General features: G+C 37.4%; 1 protein-coding gene and 1 long non-coding RNA gene across 13 annotated transcripts in view; one reads left to right on the plus strand and one right to left on the minus strand.

Moving 5' to 3' along the window:
* Window positions 1-23,537, minus strand: part of NPAS3 (neuronal PAS domain protein 3) — an 858,029-nt gene that overhangs the window by 185,315 nt on the left and 649,177 nt on the right. The window lies entirely within an intron of this gene.
* Window positions 34-22,093, plus strand: LOC309656166. Its single transcript, XR_014261196.1, has 2 exons — window positions 34-21,484; window positions 21,520-22,093. It is a non-coding gene; the product is annotated as an uncharacterized lncRNA (long non-coding RNA).

The raw sequence follows: 23,537 nt of genomic DNA on the forward strand, positions 1-23,537 counted from the left end.
CTTCCAGACAGAAACTTCCAGAGTTTCTAAATGGTCTCAGGGTGACCTCTCCTCTGACATGCAGGATTTGTAGGGCCAGGAGCGTGTGCTCTGGAGTCAGCCTGTCTGATTGGGTCCCTGTTCTCCCACTTACAGTGGTGAGAATCTGGGCCAGCTGCACAATCTCTCTGTCTTGTATTTGAGCCATATGTAAATCCCCACTGATTGAAACACAGTAGTCACTCATTAAAATATATGTGGAATTAAAATTTCAATTACCTCACATTGCTGCCATATCCCTACCAAGAATTATAAAATGTGAAACAAATAAAAACAGCAAGCTCTTCGAGTTTTTGTAGGTTGATGGGATTTTCATACCCCTTGTTTTTCTTCCGAGTAATTAAAAGGAAAAAGAAAGGAGGGGGAAAATTAAGAAATCCTAACATTTCTTTATTCAGTGATTCTACCTTGTTAAAAATTGTGAGTGAAAGAAGCCTCATATTTCTCATTTTAGGACATAGAATATGTGAATAAAACTTAGAGTTTTATTTTAAAATTAATTCCAAAGTAAACATTATTATAGACATAACTTGGTCAGTTATAATGCCCCAAATATGAATTTTGTTCTATGAGTTTTCTTCAGTTTACTTGGGCTACAAATTTATTCCTGGAGGTTGGTTATTGATTTCTTCTATTTCAACATGACTGATAAATAAACGTGTTTGTAGGGGATAAACAGGAGCAGAAGAATCCAAATCATCTACTTTTTTGGGGTGGGGGGCGGTAGATTTCATCTAATCTTGGCAGATACATGTTTTAACTCTAAATTGCATTTTCTAAAATGGAAACGTTGTCTTTCAATAAGATACCACCCTTAAAAAGCCATCCACACCCCACACTCTGAATCCACAAATGGCAAACAAAGATTTAAAAAATAAGTGTATTTATTTTTCAGCAATATTATCTTTTAAAGCCAGATGAACTAAAATCCCTCTAAGGGAGAATTTCATTAATTAAAAAAAGTGGCGTAAGTGCTTTGTAACTTTGCCACAGAACATCTGTTTGGACGTGGATGTAATTGGAGAGGTGAAAACGGTGTCTGTGCCAGCGGAGGGTAGAAAAGACAACAGGTTTCGGGGAGTGGGGAAGGCAGAATGTGGGCGGTGATAAAGAAGAGGCTCAGCTGGATGTGTTGAACCACTTTGAGCACAAGTGTGAGTAGAGAGAGAGAGCGCGTGGCTGAACAGTGGGGCATGGCTGATTCAAAAAGAGGTGATTTTTTTTTTTTCTTTTCATTCTCCCAGCAGGAGCTTTCTGACCAGTCTCCACTGTCTCTCCCCGCCAGCCTCCTGGGTTTCCAGAGCTAGCGGACACATGGCAAGAGGGGGGCAGTGTCCCGGTACACAGTGCTGTGCATGCAGGTACCCCTGGGTCCCACATGGCACCTGGGGCAGATTCTAGCGGCTCCATCAAGAGACATCCAGTCGCTTCCCCAAGAGGCTGCAGGACCAGGCTGCCCACTTTCACATTTCAGTCAGAATAATTCAATTAATTTCACTCGACAATTCAAAATTAATTTTTTAAAGAGATGATTTCATTTATTTTTAATTGATTTCCCCTCGTAAAGCTTTTTAAAAAATAGATTACGTTAAGCTAAATGAACTCATTTAAATGAATTTTCACAAAAGTAAAATAATCATCTCGTTTATCATTTAAAAAAAGCAATACAATGTGACCAATTTTACTTGAAGACTGAAACATTAATGACGATGCAAGTTTTACAAGAAAAATAATTTGACCTTATTCATCTTGATCAGAGATTTATTTTCACAGACAACCACGTCTAGCTCACAGGGATGACTGGAAAAAAATGTACTCAAGGAAAGTGAGTCATGCTGTTAGTAAATACCTGGGACCTCCTTGAGGCAGTAAGAGTTAGAGTTAGCATTCCTCAGGGTCTAGAAGTTCTGGAGGTAAGACTGTGCTTCTGGTTCTACATTTAATTCCTCCAGTCTAAGACTCCTCCAAAGTAGGCATCTTGTCTCGCCTCCCTTCCTTGCCAGGGTCTCTCCTTGTGTAACGTGCAACATTCAGGTGTTGTCAGGTGTTCAGTGGCAAAAAACAAAAGCAAACCCACAACCATAGAGTGGTCTGTTTGGCTCATAGTGTCCCTAGAATTAAATAACAACCACTCCACTTTTTCTAGTATCGCTCTATACTGCCGCTGGTAATTTGCAAAACATTTTCACATCTGCTATTTCATAATGATTCAGTTTTGTACGACAACCCTGGTGTTGCAGGGCAGCCATAGCTCTGTGTTTTTAGGGAGCTCTACTGGCTTCTTTTGACTAGAAGGATACCATTTAATCATATGCACTAATGACTTAGGAAGCGTCCAGGGTGTGATGGGAGGAGGCAAGCATCTGCACCCATGAACTGAGCATCATTCCCCCATTCTCTGCATACATCTTACTCTTGGTTTTGAGAGCACACAGGGTGAAGATAAAAAGAGTGATCATCTACTGGAAGAGAACTGTAAGCTGCTCCTGTAGTCTGTTGCCTTGAATCCTTGGGTAAAACCTTTAGGCAAATCCCTGATCTAAACTATCTCTAAAATTCAGCATTTCCCCCAACCACCCTTCTTAGCTCCTTGCTAATTAATGGCCCGATATTTGGAGAAAATGTTACCCAGCTTCAGTCACTAACCCTAGTAATCAAATGAAGTTAATACTGATACTTCGATATTGAACTTTGATACTATGTTTAGGACAGAAACATGCCTGCAAGTTAGGTTTCATTTTTCAGCAAGGTGTTGGAAGATTATGGAGATAGGAAATGAAATTTCTCTCTAGCCACATTGCTCTTGTGACCTTTACTTCATAGCAATCAACATGAATAATCAACAGTTTCATTTTAAAACTTCTTTTTCAGTATTAGTGAGAGACTTGTAAATTACTTAAGGATAGAATCATGTACTTTTTTGTTTTTGCCATTCAAGAGCATCTCTAACTGTGGGCCTTGGCCAGAAATAACCCTGTTTTCACTAAAAAAAGGAGAGAAAAAATGTACTTTGTGAGCTTGTAAGAGGTATTTTGCCAGTGACACTTGGGAACAATGCTGAATTGATGAAGAGGAATATCATGAAAGTTCATCTTCCAGGCAAGGCAAATGGAATTATCTAGTCACTCTATACCACACACAAAAAAAGCATAGTTAACTTTCCAAGCAGATATATGCAATTCTGGAAAGATAAACCTGGGGTTGGCAGATAGATGTAGTTTAAGATACCATTTTCCTTTTCATTAATAAATTTATATTGTTCAGCTTAGAGAGTCTTTGAACTCATTTATTCCTCTTCCTGGGTTCTCAGACTTATTTGAAACATTGGTTTGAGAGGGACCATTATGACCTGTCGCTAAAATAGGAAATGAAAAGCAAATAGCTGTCACTAACTTGGTAGTCAGAAAATGATTTAAAAGATTAGACAGTAACTCTTCTGCTGAACTGAGGTCTCTATACATTTTTTCTCTAGGTAGCATTACATTTGGTTAAGGAAATACAGACTTGAATAAACAAACGAACAAATCAAAACCCCAGCTCCTACCCATGTTTCCCCACCCAGCATTAGGACATCCAGGGGACGATGCTTACAAGCTCCTGATTGGGCCAGAGTCAGAGACTCAGCGCTGCAGAATGGGAGGAACAGTGTGTAATGAGGCATCAGTGCCCAGTGAAGAAAGAGGAAAGATGAAAAAGAATAAGAATTAGCCCCCGGTGCTGCAGAACTCAGGAGACCCCACAAAGGCTAATTTCAAATGGCTGGAGCTCTTACATCTTAGGGATGAACTTGCTTCCTGATGCGCTCCTAGTTCCCATTAATGTTAATGCTGCCAAGCCCACCGAGAAGAGGATAGAACTCCTTAGTTTGCTTTCATCAAATTCACTTTTTTTTTTTTTTTTTTGGTGGGGGAAAATATCTAGTTACCTTTATGAATTAAGACAGGAACGTATGATAATGTACAAACACACTGGGTTGGAAAAGAAAAAGAGAATAACCCACGAGCCATAAATCTTATCCAAAGCACACAGAGGAGATGGCAGCTCATGGAAAGCAGTAGCAAAGATCCTCAGTCAAACTCTATCCAATGGTCTTTCATAGGGATAAATTCTGAAAATCAGAGTCATATTTTGTTTTTGATACCATTCATGCAACCTCCCCTCTCCCCCAAAAAACCATGCATATCAAAAAACTATTAATGTGTCTCTGGTAAGTACTGGGTCAATACTATTAGTATTTTTTTACAAAAAGGAAAACTGGGACAGAAAAAAACTTTTCTTTTAATTATTAGAATAATTCAATGAGAAATAGAAGAGGATTAGCTTCCAGGCAGGGAAAGTTTGGTGGTGAAATGAAATTGAACAGATGTAAGTTTCCAGGAGATGGACACTGCAAAGACGAACAACATTTCTAAAACATTCTTACTGTAGTCTCAGAAGAGACTTGATTGATTCAGGGTGGACCCTGTGGGGTGATATGGGTGTGGATCTTGAGGATGTTTTGTTTAATTCCATATGTGCTGTATGTTGGGGTGATTCTAGTTGAGGTCTTTGTGACATGGACGACTGAGTATAGGCATGCAGTGGAAACGAATAAGGGGATGGAATATTTGTAGCAGAATCATTACCCTTTCAACTAGTCCTCTAAGCTGGGCTCTCATCAGCTGGCCCCCCTAAAGCTTATTCTGAACACAGGTGGAAACTCAGTCTCATTACACTGGTCGGCACTATTCCTTATAGCTCTGAATTGAGGAGCACATTTTTTCAGTGATAGCTCTCACTCTTATACCGTAACTCCTCATTCTAGAGTCAGAAGCTGTCCATCCTTCATTCACTGTATTTTTTATAAATAATGAAACCTAAAAGCCATAGGGACAAGTAACCACATTTGAGCATTTCAAGTCTGCATTTCAGAAACTTGTCTCCACATCTGCGCACTCTTTTAAAACTGCTATCTTATTTCTCTTTTTCAATATTTTAAAACTTGATATTGCCTAATACTGGAATGAATAAACACACACACACACACACACACACACACTGCTATAAAATCATGCAAAGTTCTACCTAAGTGAATGAGAAAGAACTACAAGTCTAGATAGCAGAGCACAGTCAAATGACCACTATATTAAGTGAACCTGATAGTTAGACCTTCTAAAAATGTTAGAAATAGCCTGTTCTATACCTAGAGAATGTTATATAAAATGTTCAACTGTCCACATTTCTTGAGTTGTATCTAAATCATCAGTGAGTTAACCATTAAATGTTCCTAACAATCTTATTAGGGGGATAACTGACAGACAATAAACTGCATATTTAAAGTAGCCAACTTGCCTAACACCATACACAAAAATAAATTCAAAATGGATCAAAGAACTAAATGTAAGGCCAAACACTATAAAACTCTTAGAGGAAAACATAGGTAGAACACTCTTTGACATAAATCACAGCAATATCTTCTTTGATCCACCTCCTAGAGTAATGAAAATGAAAACAAAAATAAACAAATGGGACCTAATTAAACTTAAAAGATTCTGCACAGCAAAGGAAACCATAAACAAAACAAAAAGACATCTCACAGAATGGGAGAAAATATTTGCAAATGAAGCAACTGACAAGGGATTAATCTCCAAAATATATAAACAGCTCATGTAGCTCTATATCAAAAAAACAAACAACCCAATCCAAAAATGGGCAGAAGACCTAAATAGACATTTCTCCAAAGAAGACATACAGATGGCCAAAAAGCACATGAAAAGATGCTCAACATCACTAATTATCAGAGAAATGCAAATCAAAACTACAATGAGGTATCACCTCATACCGGTCAGAATGGCCATCATCAAAAAGTCTACAAACAATAAATGAGGGAGAGGGTGTGGATAAAAGGGAACCCTCCTACACTGTTGGTGGGAATGTAAATTGGTACAGCCACTATGGAGAACAGTATGGAGGTTCCTTGAAAAACTAAAATAGAACTACCACATGATCCAGCAATCCCACTCCTGGGCGTATATCCAGAGAAAACCAAAATTCGAAAAGATACATGCACCCCAATGTTCATTGCAGCACTATTTACAATAGCCAAGACATGGAAGCAACTCAAATGGCCATTGACAGAGGAATGGATAAAGAAGATGTGGTGTATGTGTGTGTGTGTATGTGTGTGTGTGTGTGTGTGTGTGTGTGTGTGTGTGTGTGTGTATATATATATATATATATATATATATATATATAATGGAATATTACTCAGCCATAAAAAGAACAAAATAATGTCATTTGCAGCAACATGGATGGACCTAGAGATTATCATACTAAGCGAAGTCAGAGAAAGACAAATATCACATGATATCACTCATATGTGGATTCTAATTTAAAGAAATGATACAAATGAACTTATTTACAAAACAGAAACAGATTTACAGATACTGAAAACAAACTTATGGTTACCAAAGGGGAAACATGAGGGGGAGGGATAAATCAGGAGCTTGGGATTAATATACACACACTACTATATGTAAGATAGATAACCAACAAGGATCTACTGTATAGCACAGGGAACTTTACTCAAAATTTTGTGATAATCTATATGAGAAAAGAATCTGAAAATGAATGAATATATGTATATGTATAACTAAATCACTTTGCTCTACACCTGAAACTAACACAACATTGTAAATCAACTATACTCCAATAAAATTAAAAAAACCCTAGAAATACAGGATGTGTATCATACATATATGTACCATGATATCATATATGCATATTGCCAACACTAGCAGACACTGATAAATATCTTTTGATGATGATAAAGTGTCATTAATTTAAAGCATTGTGTTTTCATGTCTATTTTATATTGGACAAAACTATCAATACAGGGATATGAAAATTGGCACCCATTGTATTAGACATCCTAATGCAAAAAAAAAAAAAAAAAAAGTAGCCAACTTAACAAGTTTGACATATGTATACACCTGTGAAACCTGCACACTGCAAATAGTAAACCAATATATCCATCACCCCCAAAGTCTCCTCAGGCCCTTTGGTCACATATCCCTTTCACCTCTCCTCGACCACTGATTTTCATCCCCAGGAAACTACTGATCTTTCTGTCACTACATGCTAATTTGCATGTCCTAGAATTTTGTATAAAAAGAAACATAATTAATATATACTAATTTTTGTCTGGCTTACTTTATCTAGCATAATTATTCTGAGATTCATTCATGTTGTAATGTGTATCAAAAGTTTATTCCTTTCTATTGCTTTGTAGTAGTATCCTATTTTATGGATATCATATTCACCTGGTGATGGACATTTGGACTGTTTCAGTTTTTGACGATTACAAATAAAGCTTCTATGAACATTCATGTTCAAATCTTTGTGTGGACATCTGCTTTCTTTTCTCTTAGATAAGTACCTAGGAGTGGAATGGCTAGGTCATGTGGTATGTATATGTTTAACTTTTAAAGAAACCGCTAAATTATTTCTCTAAAGAGGTTGTATCCTGTTACATTCCCACTAATGGTATAGTATGTGAGTGCTAGTTCCACCACCTCCTGGCCAACACTTAGTCATTCAAATAGGTATATAATGGGATTTCATAGTGGTTTCAGTTTGTATTTCCCTAATGACTAATAATATTGAACATCTTTTATGTGCTGCACTGTCATTCATATATCTTCTTCAGTGAGATGCCTGTTCAAATGTTTTGCCCATTTTTTTAATTGGGCTGTTTGTTTTCTTATTACTGAGATTTGAGAATTCTTTATATATTCAGGATAAAAGTGTTTTGTCAGACATATGATTTACAAATATTTCTTCCAGTCTGTTGCTGGTCTTTTCATTCCCTTAACATAGACTTTCAAACAGCAGGCATTTTTAGTTTCAATACAGTTCAATTCATCAACATTTTTCTTTTTTTGGATAGTGCTTTTGATATCATATTTAAGATATTTTTGCCTACTTCAAGGTCACAAAAGTTTTCCCATATGTTTTCTTATAGAAGCTTTACAGTTTTAGGTTTTACATTTAGGTCCACGATCCAGTTTGAGTTAAAATTTATTTTTTAGATATGGTGAGATGTATGGACCAAAGCTATTTTTTTGCATATGAACATCCAGTTGTTCCAGCACTACTTGTTGAAATGACTCCTTTTTTTTCTCTACCAAATTACCTTTTACCTTTGTTTAAAGTCAGTTGCCTATACAGGCAAACCTCGTTTTATAGCACTTCACTTTACTGCTTTGCAGATACCGCGTTTTTTACAAATTGAAGGCTTGCGACAACCCTGCATCTAGCAAGTCTATTGGGGCCATTTTTCCAACAGCATTTGCTCATTGTGTGCCTCTGTGTCACATTTTGATAATTCTTGCAATATTTCACACTTTTTTCATTATTTTTATATTTGTTATGGTGATCTGTGGTCAGTGATCTTTGATGTTGCCACTCTGACTCTAAAGGCTCAGATGATGGGTAGCATTTTTTAGCAATAAACTATTTTTTAACTTTTTTTAGACATAATGCTATTGCACACTTAATAGACTATGGTTTAGTATAACTTTTATATTCACTGGAAAACCAAAAAATTCATATGACTTGCTTTATGGTGATATTTGCTTTATTGTGGTGGTCTGGGACCAAACCCACAATATCTCTGAGATATGCCTGCAAATGTGTGGTTCCATTCCATTGATATATTTGTTAACGTTATACCAGTATCACACTGTCTTGACTGCTATAGATTTATAATAATTCCTGAAATTATTCCATATGAACTTTAGAATCAGTTTGTCACTTTGTACAAATGTCTGCTGGAATTTTTGTTGAGACTGTATTGAAACTATAGATGAATTTAGGGAGAAATAACATTTTAATATTACTGAGTCTTCTAACCTATAAAAATGGTATATCTCTTCATTTATTTAGGTCTTTTTAAGTTCCTCTCAGCAATGTTTTATCACTTTTAACATGTGAGTTTTCATACCTTTTGTCAGATTTATCCCTAAATATTAAGAATGCAATTGTAAATGATACTGGCTTACTAATTTCAATTGCTGATTGTTACATATATAGCTATACAGAAATATAATTGATTTTTGTATACTGATCTTGTATCCTACAACCTTGCTAAATTCACTTATTATTTCTAGTAGTCTTTTGTGTATTCAATCAGATTTTCTATGTTGATGATCATGTTCTAAGCAAATAAAGACAGTTTTACTTTCCTCACCCCCCAGTCTGGATGTCTTTTATTTCTTTTTCTTGCTTTATCACACTGGCTAGAACCTCTAGGCCAATGTTGAATTGAAGAGGTGAGAGTAGACATCCTTGCTTTGTTTTTGATATTAGGGGCAGAGCATTCAGTTTTTCCCCATTAATAAGTATGATGTTAATTGTAGGTTTTTTGCAGATGCTCCTTATTAATTTAAGTTCTATTTTATTCATACTTTGCTGGGAGTTTTTATTGCTTCTCTAAAGAACAAGCTTTTTGTTTCACTGCTTTTCTCTATTGGTTTCTATCTCATTAATTTCCACTTTGATTCTTATTATTTCCTTTCTTTTTCTTATTTGGATTTTTAAAAAATTTGGATTTAATCTTTTTCTAACTTCTTAAGATAAAAGCTTATGTCACTGATTTGAGATCTTTCTTATTTTCTAACATACGCATTTAGTGCTATAAACTTCCTCCTAACTATTGCTTTAGTGGTATCCTGCAAATTCTGATATGTCGTATCTTCATTTTTATTTCACTTGTAATAGATTTTAATCTTCCTTTTGATATCTCCTTTGAACCATGAGTTATTTTGAAGCATGTTATTCAGTTTCCAAATATTTGGGACTTTTCTAAAGGTAATTCTGTTAATGATTTCTAATTTAACTCCCCTGTGTTCAGAGAACATACTTTATATGACTTAAATCTTTTAAAAATTTATTGAGACTTGCTTTATGGCCTTGAATATGGTTTATTTTGTTAAATGTTCTGTGTGCACTTGAAAAGAATGTGAATTATGCTATTGTTGAGTAGAGTTCTTTTAAATAACTGTCAATTAGGTCAAGTTGGCTGATAATGTTGTTTAAATCTTCCATACTTTATTGATTTTCTGCCTATGAGAAAGGAGTATCAAAATCTCCAACTGTAATGTGGATTTGTTTACTGCTCTATGCAGTTCTGTCAGTTTTGCTTCACATATTTTGAAGCTCTGTAATTAATTGTATAAATATTTGCGATTGTTATGTCCTCTTATGAAATGATCTCTTTTTCATTATGAAAGATCTTTATCCATGGTATATTTTTGTTCTGAAATCTACTTTTTCTGATATTAGTATAGCCACTCTATCTTTACTTTTAATAGTGTTAGCATGGTATATCTTTATTTCATACTTCACTTTTAATCTGTTTTCTCTTTATACTTGAAGTGTGTTTCTTGTAGGCAGCATATACTTGGATCTTGCTTTTTTATCCAATGTGACAATCTCCACTTTTTAAGGTGGGTATTTATATTATGTACATTTAATGTGATTATTGATATGGTTAGGTTTAAACCCATCATCTTGCCATTTGTCTTCTATTTGTCTCATCTGTTCTTTGTTCCTTCCTTTTTTTCTGTCTTCTTTCAGATTAACTATTTTTTTATGATTATATTTTATCTCCTTTGTTGATTTATTAGCTGTAATTCTTTGTTTTGTTATTTTTGTAGTTGTTTTAGGGTTTATAGTACATATCTTTAACTTATCAAGTTTACCTTCAAGTGACAGTATACCAGTTCACATAAAAGAGGCTTACAATAGTGTAATTCTTTTTTCCCTTCCTGAACTTTGTGCTAGTTTTTCAAAGCTAGCATTTTATCTTTATATGTTCTAAATTCTACACTACATTGTAATTATTTTTGTTCAAGCAGTCTATTTTCTTTTAAAGAGATTTAGATATTAAGGAAAAAAATCTTACATATTTACTCATGTTACCATTGCTGGTGCTGTTCATTCTTTTGTGACTATATCTGGTATCATTTCACTGGGTATAGAATTCTAGGTTGACAACATTTTACTTTCTGTATTTTAAAGATGTTGCTTCATAGCTTCCAATAAGAAATCTGCTCTCATCCTTATTTTTATTCCTCTTTATGTAAAGCTCTCCTATTTCTTTTGGCTGTTCTTTCTCAGGCTGTTTTTAAGACTTTCTCTTTGTCACCGGTTTTGAGCAATTACAACATACCTTGGTGTAGTTTTCTTCATGTTTTTTGTGATTGATTGAAGTTCATTGGGCTGCTGGATGTAGGTTTATAGGTTTTCATCAAATTTGGAAATTTTACAGTATTATTTCTTTGAATATTTTTCCATTCTTCCTTCTCTCCTCTCCTTCAGGGACTTAGTTATATATCAGGCTTACATGCAAGATGTCCCCCAGCTTAATGATTCTCATTTCATTTTTAAAAGACTTTTCTCTCTCTTTCTTTTTTTTTTTTTTCTCTCTTTCATTGTATGTAGTTTCTATTGCTATGTTTTCAGATTCCTAGTATTTTCTTTTGCAATGTCTAATTTACTGTTAAACTCATCCACATTGCAGTTTTGATATTTAGAAGTTACATTTTGGTTTCTTTTGTATCTTCCATGTCTCTACTAACTTTCTGAATATATGGAATATGGTAATAATAAGCACTTTAATGTCTTCCTCTCCTAATTTTGACATCTGTGTCAGTTGTTCGTAGGTTTTGATTAATCAATTTACCTGTTTGTTATGGACTATATTTCCCTGCTTCTTTCTATGTCTGGCATTTTTGAATGCATGTGACATTGTGAATTTTATATTGTTGGGTCTTGTATATACCTTTATTTCTATAAATATTATTGAGATTTGTTCTGGGATGCAATCAAGTAACTTAGAAACAATTTCATGCTTTTGGGTCTTGCTTTTAAGATTTGTTAGGTGGGACTGGAATGATGCTCAGACTGGGGTTAATTACTCCCTACTATTGAATCAAACTCCTTATGTATACTCTACTCAGTGTTATGTGAGTCTTAATGTTTTCCAGGCTGGAGAGTGGAAACAGGCACTGTTTTCAGTCCTATTTAAATGCTGGGCACCTCTAATCCTTTCTTAGATGGTTCTTCCTCCATCCTTGCCTGCTTTCTTCACATGCAGGCACCAATCAGTGCTCAGCTGAATAATTAAGGGTGCCCCTCTACAAATTTCTGGAGTTCTCTCTCTGTACACCTCTCTCATTTCTGGGTCTCTGCCCTGTGAATTCCAGCCATCTAGGTCTCCACACCCTCTCAGTTCTGTTTCTTCAACTCAGGGGGGTCCTCTAGGCTCTGCCAGAGACCCAGTTCCTGTAAGCTGGAGTAACTGTAGAACTCACTTTTGTTTCCTGTCTCTGAGGGATCACTGTCCTTCACTGTCTGATCTCCAGGAAGTTGGAAAGCAGTGTTTTATATATTTTGTCTCTTTTCTGATTTTTCAGGTGGGAGGGTAAATCCAGAACCTGTCACTCTTGGTTGGAAGCAGAAGTCCTCAGACTCACTGTAAATGTGAAGAGATCAAACTTTGCTTGATCAAACTTTGCTTTCCTTTAAGGGAAAATTTGCTTCTAAGACATCTAATAATTAAAAAAATGGTAAATATTTTTTAAACAAAATATTAAATCTAAGTTACTTTGTAGGAAAAGCTGTAGTATTTTCGCACACATACCTATTCACCTCGTCCCAGAGAAGATGCCCTTGGTTTGGTTATCTAAAACTCTACCTGTGTCTGTCTGAAGCAAAATAAATCAATTGGATAACTGTCATTAAGAGTCCTGGATGTTTTTATGTTTTCACTCAAATTGAGGACATCAAATTAAATTTGATCTTCATCTCCAAACTGGTTTTCTAGTTTGAAATAATTCTGGGACCACCTCTTTCCTCTTTTGGTTTTAAAGTTGAAGGAAAAAAATGATTTGCCAAAAATACATGACAATTCACTTTGCAAAGCTGAATTCTGAGCCATGGAAACTAACATTGAATCAAGGGCTGTGTTCAAAATTGCATTTATCAAACTAAGGTTGGATTTGCCAACCTGGGGCACTGCCCGATTGTCATTTCCAGGAAAATGATGTGAGAAAATACTTTGAAGAGGGAAAATAATTATCCTCCCTCAACAACTTCAAAGGTAGCCCTAGAAAATGAAAATGAATCCATTTCTCCTGACTTCAGGACCACATTATCAACTGTGAACTTGTTTCATGACAAAAATTCAAGGTGGATAGTCAGTTTCTCTGAACCAGATCCATATAGTAAGGAAAGAGGGTATCCACCTCTCTCTTTGGGTGCCAGCCAACAGGGCCAGGAGAGGTGCTGGGTAGAAGCATGGCATGTTTCTGTTCTCCCACAGCTGCTTTGCAAAACCTTCTGAAAAGGTCAAAGCTTACCGCAGAACACAGTGCTCATGGCTCACCTCTCCTATCTATCTTTCAAGGTCCAGCTAAAATCGTACCACTGCCCATGAAGCTTTTCCCAGATAGGTCAACTTCCACTGCTGTTTCCCTCCCTGTTTAATAGTTTAGATGTTCTAACTCTAAAATCTATATTTTGGTGTTTAATCTTATGCTGTTTGGAATTGTTTTTTAATTGCTTCTGTGCTTATATTGTCTTATTAATGCACTAGAGAGCTACTTTAGGACAGAGAATATGAATTATTTTTCTTTACATCTCTTGTTGTGTCTAATAAAGTCGTGACCAATTTCTCTGTCATCCTTAACTAGTCATTGTTTAGATAACCATGGGCAAGTCAACTAAACTCTCTTTAGCCCACAGTATTTTAATCTATACAATTTGGAGGTTAGATTAGCTGCTTTACATGTTTCATTAGGATACAAAATTTTACAATGTTATTGATTCTGTATAAAATTCCATTCAGTCTACATTTGTTGATTCCAAATCTGTGCCAAGCATCAATGATATAACCAAAGATGATTAGGACAGAGAATTTACAATTTGAAGGGTAGGGAGAGAGTGGGTTAAGGGGCAGAGATACTGTATTTTAAAAAATCCAGCGCAGGTGGATAAAACATAGTAAAGGAATACTTAACCAGCTTTGAAGCAGACTTACAAATTCCATTAGCAATTTAACCTTGGGGAGTGGATTTGGTTATTTAACAAAGATGATCATGAATCAGCTAGTGACACTAGTCAGACAGTTCTTCCAAAAGTTTAATATTTAGTTATTCTGTGGATAATATGACCTTCCACAGAAGAAATGTTCCTATGAAAATATTCGGAATGTTATTTTAATCACCAAAAAAGGCATTTAAACATCCAGATTTGCTCTGTGCTAATATCTAACAGGAGGTGTTAGTTATTAGGGGAATTCTAGTCCCTGGGCTGTGTGTCATAGGAGGGACAAGACCTTATGGGGTAATGGACTTTATTATTTAACCTTCCTAAAAAAGTATATCAGTATCTAGATATTCTAGACTTCCACAATGTCATCAATGCACTCCTCATAGAGTCTGAATTATATTTTTCATTAATCATCACTCTTGAGTGGCCAACGAAAGGCCTTCTTGTGTTGCCTGTGTCCTTTATAAGCCCCACAAATAACTAATTAAGCTCCCCTACAAAAGTCAGCATGAAAACAGAAGAAAGCCTCTGTGTACAAGCTTCACAGATCTGAGTCAAGATCTCCTGAGCAAGCTCCACAAAACTTCCTCTCCCCTCACAGAGTTCTCTCCAGAATTAAATGCTTATTGACTTCACGCTAATATCCATTTAGTAATCTGCCGTTTTTGTTTGTTTTAATATAGCGCTCAGTTTTACAGTAGAAGGGAATTATGCAGTTTAGAAGTATGAATATTAAAAAAGGATTTAATTAAATCTGTTGCCTGAAACCTCTGTCTAAAGCTATAATGACAAATTTAGTCCATATTTATTATGGTGCACAGGGGACCTTAACCAGATCATTAGTTTATATGCCTTACTCAGTAGTGAAGTTCTAAAACTTTACATTTTGCATATTATTACATTATTCATTTTTCCAACTAGGCATAAAATACGACTTCCCAGGAGTACAATACCTAATTCTTCAAAATATACAAAGATAGCAATAAAATGATTAAATTACAACTCTTACATCTGTTCTTCTTGTCTGATTATAAATTAAAATGTTTTAAAACAGGAGAAAACAATTCAGGTAACAAATGCATTTCAACTGTTCAACTTCTCACAGGTTAGGGAGCAGATAAATACAGACACATAAACGTAACAGACAGACACAGGGATCTGTAAAAATACAGAAAGGTGCCCACTTAAGACTGGGTTTATTCTCACATTCCATGGCTTCTACTGCCTATGAAAAACATTTGCCTAATATTAGATTACAATAAGTTAAATGCCCTCACTTCGGCTGATGACATAAAGTTTGAACCAGGCAATGATGGTGCCAATGTCTGAGAAATAACTGAATGAAATTGCAGTGTATATAAAATACACTTTATTTTAAAGCCAAACTATAAAATGTTATGTCTGCCAGGAGGAAAATATTTAATGCCATTCTAATCCATTAGCTATCACTGCACAATGCAGCCTTGTGTTTTCTTTAACAATCACACATTAACTTGTGGCTAATTTAATGATGGAAATAGGCACCAGCATAAGATACCCTGAAATTATTTTTTATGTAATGTGCGAAGTCATCAATCATTTCAGATTATGCAGTCATCAGCCACAAAACATAAACTTGAAAACTATGAATTGTCATCTATGTAGCTTTCAATTTGAGCTTAACTTATGATAAAGTCTCAGTGCCAAATAAGGCATAGGTTTTTTAAATAACTTTATTTATTTGGCCGCGTTGGGTCTTTGTTGCTGCACGTGGGCTTTCTCTAGTTGCGGCGAGCGGGGGCTACTCTTCATTGTGGTGCATAGGCTTCTCATTGCAGTGGCTTCTCTTGTTGTGGAGCACGGGGTCTAGGTGTGCGGGCTTCAGTAGTTGTGGCTCGTGGGCTCTGGAGCACAGGCTCAGTAGTTGTGGTGCACGGGCTTAGCTGCTCCACGGCACATGGGATCTTCCTGGACCAGGGCTCAAACCCGTGTCCCCTGCATTGGCAGGCAGATTCCTAACCACTGCACCATCAGGGAAGACCCATAGGTTGTTTTTTTGTTTGTTTTTTTCTTTAATTCATAGTAGCCTGATATACGCAACTATATAATTTTGGAATTCATACTTAGTGGGTCAATGTACATTTGGCCACCTTGAATTCATGGATTTTTCTTCAAAGCCTACTGTTTGTCTTGAGAGATTTTACCTTGATTGTTAAGCACTAGATTTTAGATACTTGATCAGGTGAAAACAGCATGTTGACATGTCAAATCTGTTTACTCACACACAATTATTATGTGAAACCAAAAAAATTGGGTGCAAAGTCAAAGAAAGACAGCCATATTTAGTAGGCTAAGGACTCCAGTCTTTAGGAGAGCATAGTTGGAAGAATGGGTTGGAGAGATTTGGGCAGGATAGAAAAATTGGAATGTGAGTATTAGTTCTTCTTTGGAAAAGGCACCTAGGGCTAGACAATGGGTCAGGATAAAGGAGATTCCAATCAAGATGAATGTGTTAGTCTCATAGGAAGATTCCTGGGCAAGGAGGGAGAACACATCTCCTACTGAGTTCAACAGCGATAACCGACCCTTCAAGAGAAAGAACTTCAGATCCACTCAGCAAGTGACTGCATTTGAGTGGACCTGACCTCCAGTTTGTCTTAGCTTGAAGTATTTTTTAATCCCGGAGATTGCAAAAAAATTAAGAGAAACTAAGATTCATTATATAGACAACTTTGCAGGAAGCAAGGATGTATGTTTTTAAATGAAGAATTCTAAAGATTTCCAGATAGGGTTTCAGAAAAATAAAATTTGAAGACAGGTAAACCATAAATTATTTAGTCCCTCTTCTTCTAAATGAGGCTACACAAAAAACTCTTATTCAAGGCAGCTATGTATCTACCCTCTGAAAGAACCAATTCTTTTGAATCTTCTCAGATGATCACAGAGTAGAAAGACTGATGCTGGCTGGCTCAGAGGAAACCCAGGGCAGGAATGCTTCCAGCCTCTGTGCCTGACACAGCTTCCAGAGCCAGGGGATTCTCTAGTAACTGTTGGCCTCTTGGGGTGGAATTAATACAGTAGGGTTTGCTCATTTTGTGAGTATCTTCCCACAGGTGTATGCATGAGGAAAGCCAACACGATAATCCAGGGCTCTTCCATGTTTCCTGAGTTTCCTTTAAAACTTTTAGTTTTTTTCTATCATGAATGAATGTATTTACTTTAGATAAAAATTACCCTTTATGTTCACATGACACATATCTTCCCGATAAGTTTTATGAGGATATCACGAAGAAGTTGTGTTTTTTTTTTTAAATGGCTGCTTCCACTACAAACTGAAATACATGAAATGAACAGCCATACAAGCTTTAATGAGTCAAACCTCTCCCAGTTATTCAGCTGAATATGAAGAAGCTACAAAGGAAGATTGAACTCAGTGCTGTGAAAACAGCTCACGGCCTATAATGTGGAAAAGAGGAGTCTAAATGCTATTCTCAGGAAAGAGTGAAGGGGAGACGGAGAGAAACAGGGACACACAGAGAGAGGCCCGTTGGGAACAAATGAAATCTGTCAGCTTTCAAAAGGAATATACTGTACTGGTTTGGCCAAATGACTCTATTCACAAGACCACCTTTGATTTATATAATAATCTGTGGACATCCAGTCCCACCCCCCAATCTGTAGGGAACAACACGCCACCAACACAACTCTGGCTTCATTACAGGACATCCCCCAATAAATAAAATCTAGATCTGGCCTCTGTCCACTGCTGTTCTAAATGAGCCCAGCCAGCCTGGCCCATGTTTTTTCATTTCATTTTCTGGAGCCAAATGACTACCATCTGCTGTCACGAAGCTGTCACACAATCAGCAATGGAAGATTTCTAAGGAATATAATGGCTGAAGAATGAATCTATGACAGTCCAGCTCCCATCTAGCGGGGAGAGAACAGCCACCCATTTGCAAAGAAACAGCAGTGTGTTCTCCCAGTTCTCAGCAAGTGCATTGTAATACAAATCTTTATTTGGACTCAAGACGTTGACAGGTCAATTGAACAGAATAAGTCTAGTCTATGATGCAGTTGTCAGAACTGGTTAAAGCAGGAGTCTGTTTACCGACGTCCTGAGATATTCCAACAATTTTTCTTGCAAACCAGCACCTTGAGGTTAATTACTTTACCAATTTGAGTAAATGGCAAGCCATATTCCCATCTGTCTCCATTAGTTCCCCACTATTTCTCAATTTATGATGACTGGGGTCAAGGCTGTGGTACCAAAGAAGAAGTAATAAAGCATGAATGCAGTAATTTTCTGTTTATACAAATGTGGTAGCCACAGCATAAATAAGGCAAAGACATTTCGAACGTGCATATTCTTAGCTTTGAAACCTCTGGATGCTAACTCTATTTACAGTAAATACGTCTCCTAATTTGTAAGTATAAAACAAATACAAGTGACAAGCCACACTTTCCATATTTATGGGCTGCAAGCTAAACTCTGCTGTCACTGGCAGTGAGGCTTTGGCTGGTCTCGCCATAGAAGGCAAGTCATAAAAGATTCTGAAAGGCCTAGAACAGTCCATTTCTCTTATGCTTCCTTGTTCAAGCTCTTTGGGAAAGAAAGAAATGTTACACTTCTATGTTGGTACCAACATGAGGTATTAATGAATCTTTTACCTTTAGCATAAACATTTCCTACTAACTGTATAGGATTCAATGTTGGAATCCCTTAAAGTCTACTTAGAAGTACAGCTGATTAAAAAATTTAGGTATCAGCATTTTCTTTCCTTTTTTTCCCTCACTTTCTCCTTTCCCTATCTCTCCCTCTTCCTTCTTTCTATTCTCTGTTTCTCTTTCATTCTAATCACTATCAAACATAAAATAATTTAAAAATCTTATGTGCATAGGTTTAATCTAAATCATAAATATACAACATACTTTAACTTTGAATTTCACAGCATATTATTTCAGTATTAAAAACAAACAGTATTTTTTAGAAGCCCTTAATCTATAATTTAAGAAGAAATCATAGCCAATTTCTCCAGTATCTTAATAGATATGGCAGAGTGATATGTTTTTACCTAATCTGCTTTTCTCAAACACTGGCAGTTAAAATAAAAATGCAGAGAGGATACATTTTTGGCTACCTGCCACAAATGGTCAAAGTGATCATTAATTAAGTACCACAATAAAACAGATTTTATAGCAAATGAGGCATACAACATATATTTTACAATAAAGGATTCAAAACAGAGAGAAAGCAAAACTACTGCTTCATGATCACTGTAAAGTTCTAGACTCTGACACTGTCATCGATCAAGCACAGATCCAAAGAAATTCAGTTTTGAGGAAAAAAATAGGAGGAAAATATATATTTTTCTTAACTTCTAATGGGTCACCTGGAATAACAAGATTTCTTTTCAGCTTTCAGATGGACTCTTAGGCAAATGGAATGGTTCTCCTCAACCTGCCCTCTGGAACCCAAGCCCTTCCTCTTCCTGCTTTCTGGATGCCTCTGTGTCTTCTCTTTACTGCCCACACTCCCTCTTCCCCTCTCACCTTGAAACACCAGCTACTTTTTACAGAGGAAACAAAGAGAAGGTCTGCACACATTTTGGAATGGCTTTTACCTGCTAATAAGGTGAAGAATATTACTTAAATCTAGGCTGAAAAGACTACAACTCTCTCTGAGCTGCCAAGAGGCAGCCGTCCTATTGAGGGGAGGCCCATCCTGAGTGAGCCTTGCTCAGGGCTGAGTCCTAAAGAGTGTCCATGCTTCCTCCCAGGCAGGGGGTGGGGAAGCCAAGGTCTGGATCCAGGGTACCTCAAATCCCAGGAGGAGAAAAGCAGGCAATGTGGCTGACTAGAGGAACCAGAGGTGAGATGCAGCGATTTGCAGAAAGGATTCCTTCATCTTTTGTGGGAGAACATAAGGGTAATTAAAGAGTGGAAGAAGCTGATCCTAAGGCCCCATTTTAAAAAAGATTTAGGAGTATAGAAATAGATCCATTCACTCAACCAAACTATATATTAGCTCTGACTAGGTGCCGGAAGTGTGACACTCAGAGATAAAAGACAGATTATTGCCTCTGAAGATACCCTAGCGTAACGGGCAAGACTAGAAAATAAATCATTACAATGTGGTGTCAAGTGTATTCAGAGAGAGGTACGCATAGGATACTACACATAGGCTGCTCATAGTTGGGGCATCTAAGTCAGCTTTGGGAGATCCATGGAGTGGAACTGACCTGATGGGCAGCATCTGCCCACAAATACTCCCACATTGTCCAATATTCTGACACAGAAATACTGGATCATCTCCATTGGTAAATATCTCTCTTAAGTTGCAAAAACTCCCAGGAAGGGTAAAAGTAAGGACTACTGGTCACTTACGTTTTAATATGAATTCATTTAAACATGATAATTTCTAAGATCTTAGAGTATGAAAGGTAGAAGAAACCTTGGACATCATCTAGTCCAATTTCTTCATTGTATTAAAGAGGAACCTATAGCCTGGGAGGTTGGGAAAAGTGTGAGGCTTGTGAAAACTCCTGCTGCAGAAGGATGGATTCGGGGCTGGCTAGCATCAGCAGTTTCACCAAAACTGGATGCATTGGTAGATGACAGCAGTAAGGCTCTTTCCATCCAATGAAAGATCTTTAGACTTAACATTTTCTACCCATTGATAATATTCCCTAGTGTTTTTTTCTTTCTTTCATTCAAAAACATGTGTTGAGCATTTCCCATGTATCATGCACCGTAATGTGTGCTGTAAGCCTTTATAAGATGGAAAAAATAACTGGAAGAAGCCAAGAGAATGGGCTTTGGAGGCCAACCTCACTGACAGTAACTATGAGGTTTTGGGCAAACCTTAATTTCTTCAGCTCCAACATGGATTTAATATGCACCTTGTTGAAGGGTTGAGAGGATTAGAGATCATTAGTTAATATGTGTAAAGCATCTAGTAACATGCCTGGGACAAAGCAAACACTCTGTAAACGACAGGTAGCGCCGTTTAATTTGCTCTCAATGGAGCATACAGTCTGAGGATAAGATCCATGCAAATGCCAGGCCCACAGCTGTGAATGGCGAGTGCAAGGAGAACGTGCCCACAATCTTTATCTTCTAGGACCTGTGTCTGAAACACTGTGGGAACTCAAGTGGGAGGAACAAACTTTCCTGGTGTAAGTCTGCAAAGCTTTCACAGGGCTCAGTCAGTTTTTGAAGAATACTTAGGAATTTGCTGGAAGAGGTGAGGAGACGGGATTTGAGGCAGACGTTCCAGTATTTGTAAAACACAGAGGTTTGAGACAGCATGGCCAGTTTAGCCCAAACTAGCATCTCTGTCTTATTCTCTTACTCAAAACACCCTTAAAAGGCTATTATAAAAAAAAAAAAAAAAAAAAAAAAAAGGCTATTATATTCCCATCAAAACAAGATCCCTTGGCATTTAAGACTCTCCAGTCCACCTCCTTGAAAGGACTGCCCACCTCATCTCTATGCAAATTCTTATTTGTATTTCACCTCTTTGCTGTCCCCCCAAATACCTCGTCCAGCTCCATCTCTAGAATTTGCTCACATAGTTGTCCGCACCCAGCTGCCGTTCCACCAGCTGATCCTGACTTTACTCATTTGTCACAGCCCGGTCAGATCCTACCTCCTCCTCCTCAATTTGGCCCACCACGTTCTTTCTTTCCTCTGAACTCCCACAGCACTGAGTCATCCAGCCCTCAATCACAACTGGCTCTGTATCACCTCTTAAATTCAATTTGTCCATGTCTCGTTCTTCCGTTGAAGTTTGAAGCTCTCATATACAACGGTCACATTTTAAACTTCTTCATATTCCTTTGGGCAACTTTCAAGGACCTTATAAATACCTATTTAATCTATGACTGTACTTGATTGTCAATGTGATAAAACTTGATTTCCCTTTGTCTTTTGGGAAAAAAGATTTGGGGGCAGAGAATACAGAAGCAGATTTTTTTTTTTTTTTTTTAAAGAAATTCATGTTCTTTTATTTATTTATTTATTTATTTATGACTGTGTTGAGTCTTCGTTTCTGTGTGAGGGCTTTCTCTAGTTGTGGCAAGTGGGGACCACTCTTCATCGTGGTGCGCAGGCCTCTCACCATCGCAGCCTCTCTTGTTGCGGAGCACAGGCTCCAGACGCGCAGGCTCAGTAATTGTGGCTCACGGGCCCAGTTGCTCCGTGGCATGTGGGATCTTCCCAGACCAGGGCTCGAACCCGTGTCCCCTGCATTGGCAGGCAGATTCTCAACCACTGCGCCACCAGGGAAGCCCAGATAATTTTTTTAATAAAGGTCAGTGGTCTAGGCCACCCCCTCCAAGAGGATGCCACGTGATCTAATCCATTTGAGACATGGGGAGAATTTGGTATGTTAACGTCATTTAAAAACTGCACATAATTTCTGATCTCTCAGAGGTCAGACAGCAAGCTGTCACTTTCCTCTCTATGTAAAAGCTAGTATAATGTCTATTCCTTCTACCTCCCAACAATCTTGTGAAGATCAAATGAGAAACACTGTGGCCGGTAACAGTATTTGGAGAGTAAGGCATTCTCAAGACACACGTGGTATTCTCATCAGGTACGAATATACCCAAGCAATGGTCCCAGTCCAGAGACTATTCTTTTTCTACTTGCGGATTTTTCTCCTTCTGGGCAGTGACATTATTTCCAGGTTAAAGGGTATGTTATACATTTTCCCTCCAGAGAAAGTTCTGAGGACGATGAGCTGAGACTGAGAGCTATGTGCTTAGGTAAATTACAGCAACACAAAGTTCAAGTTTGGCGGGGACATACCTCATTAGATGTGGTGGATGGAAAATTTCCTACAAGTGGTTTCTTCTAGTGTAATGAAGCTGTGAGAATCAGATGAGATTAGACGGTAAGACACAGAAAGGCCTGGAAGATGCCAGCCCAAGGGACCTTTCAGAAATTGTGCTTGTTTTCGTTCTCATTGCGAGCCCACTGCCTTAGTAGCTGAATGCAGAGCATTTGCCACCCACACGCTGCCAGTCTTGTACTTTCCAAGTCAAACAGTCTCTCCTTAACTGAGAACTCAGCTTTTCCACTCTCAAGTCCACCCAATGGAGGACAGATTAATATAAATGTCTGTATGGAGCTCCTGCATGTCAAGGAGTCGTGATGAAAATCAGCAACCAGTTTTTTTTAAAGCCCCCGAAAAGCACAGAGCAGAGCAGAGTAGGACAGGGTGACAGGGGGAGTAACAGGTAAAGCTGGCCCTATAATCCCACACAAAGAAGGACAGCTGACGAGGGTTGGGGAGTTCTCACTAAAATATGAAGTAGAGTTCCCTTAAAATAAAGGCGGGGAGGTGAAGAAGAGCTGCTCCCCAGGAAGCTGAGGCTACACTTGGAAAGAAAACTTGGTCATCACTCTACTTTTATGTA

The sequence above is a fragment of the Balaenoptera physalus genome (assembly GCF_965194825.1).
Source record: "Balaenoptera physalus genome assembly, chromosome: 2".
NCBI classification, from domain to species: Eukaryota; Metazoa; Chordata; class Mammalia; order Artiodactyla; family Balaenopteridae; genus Balaenoptera; species Balaenoptera physalus.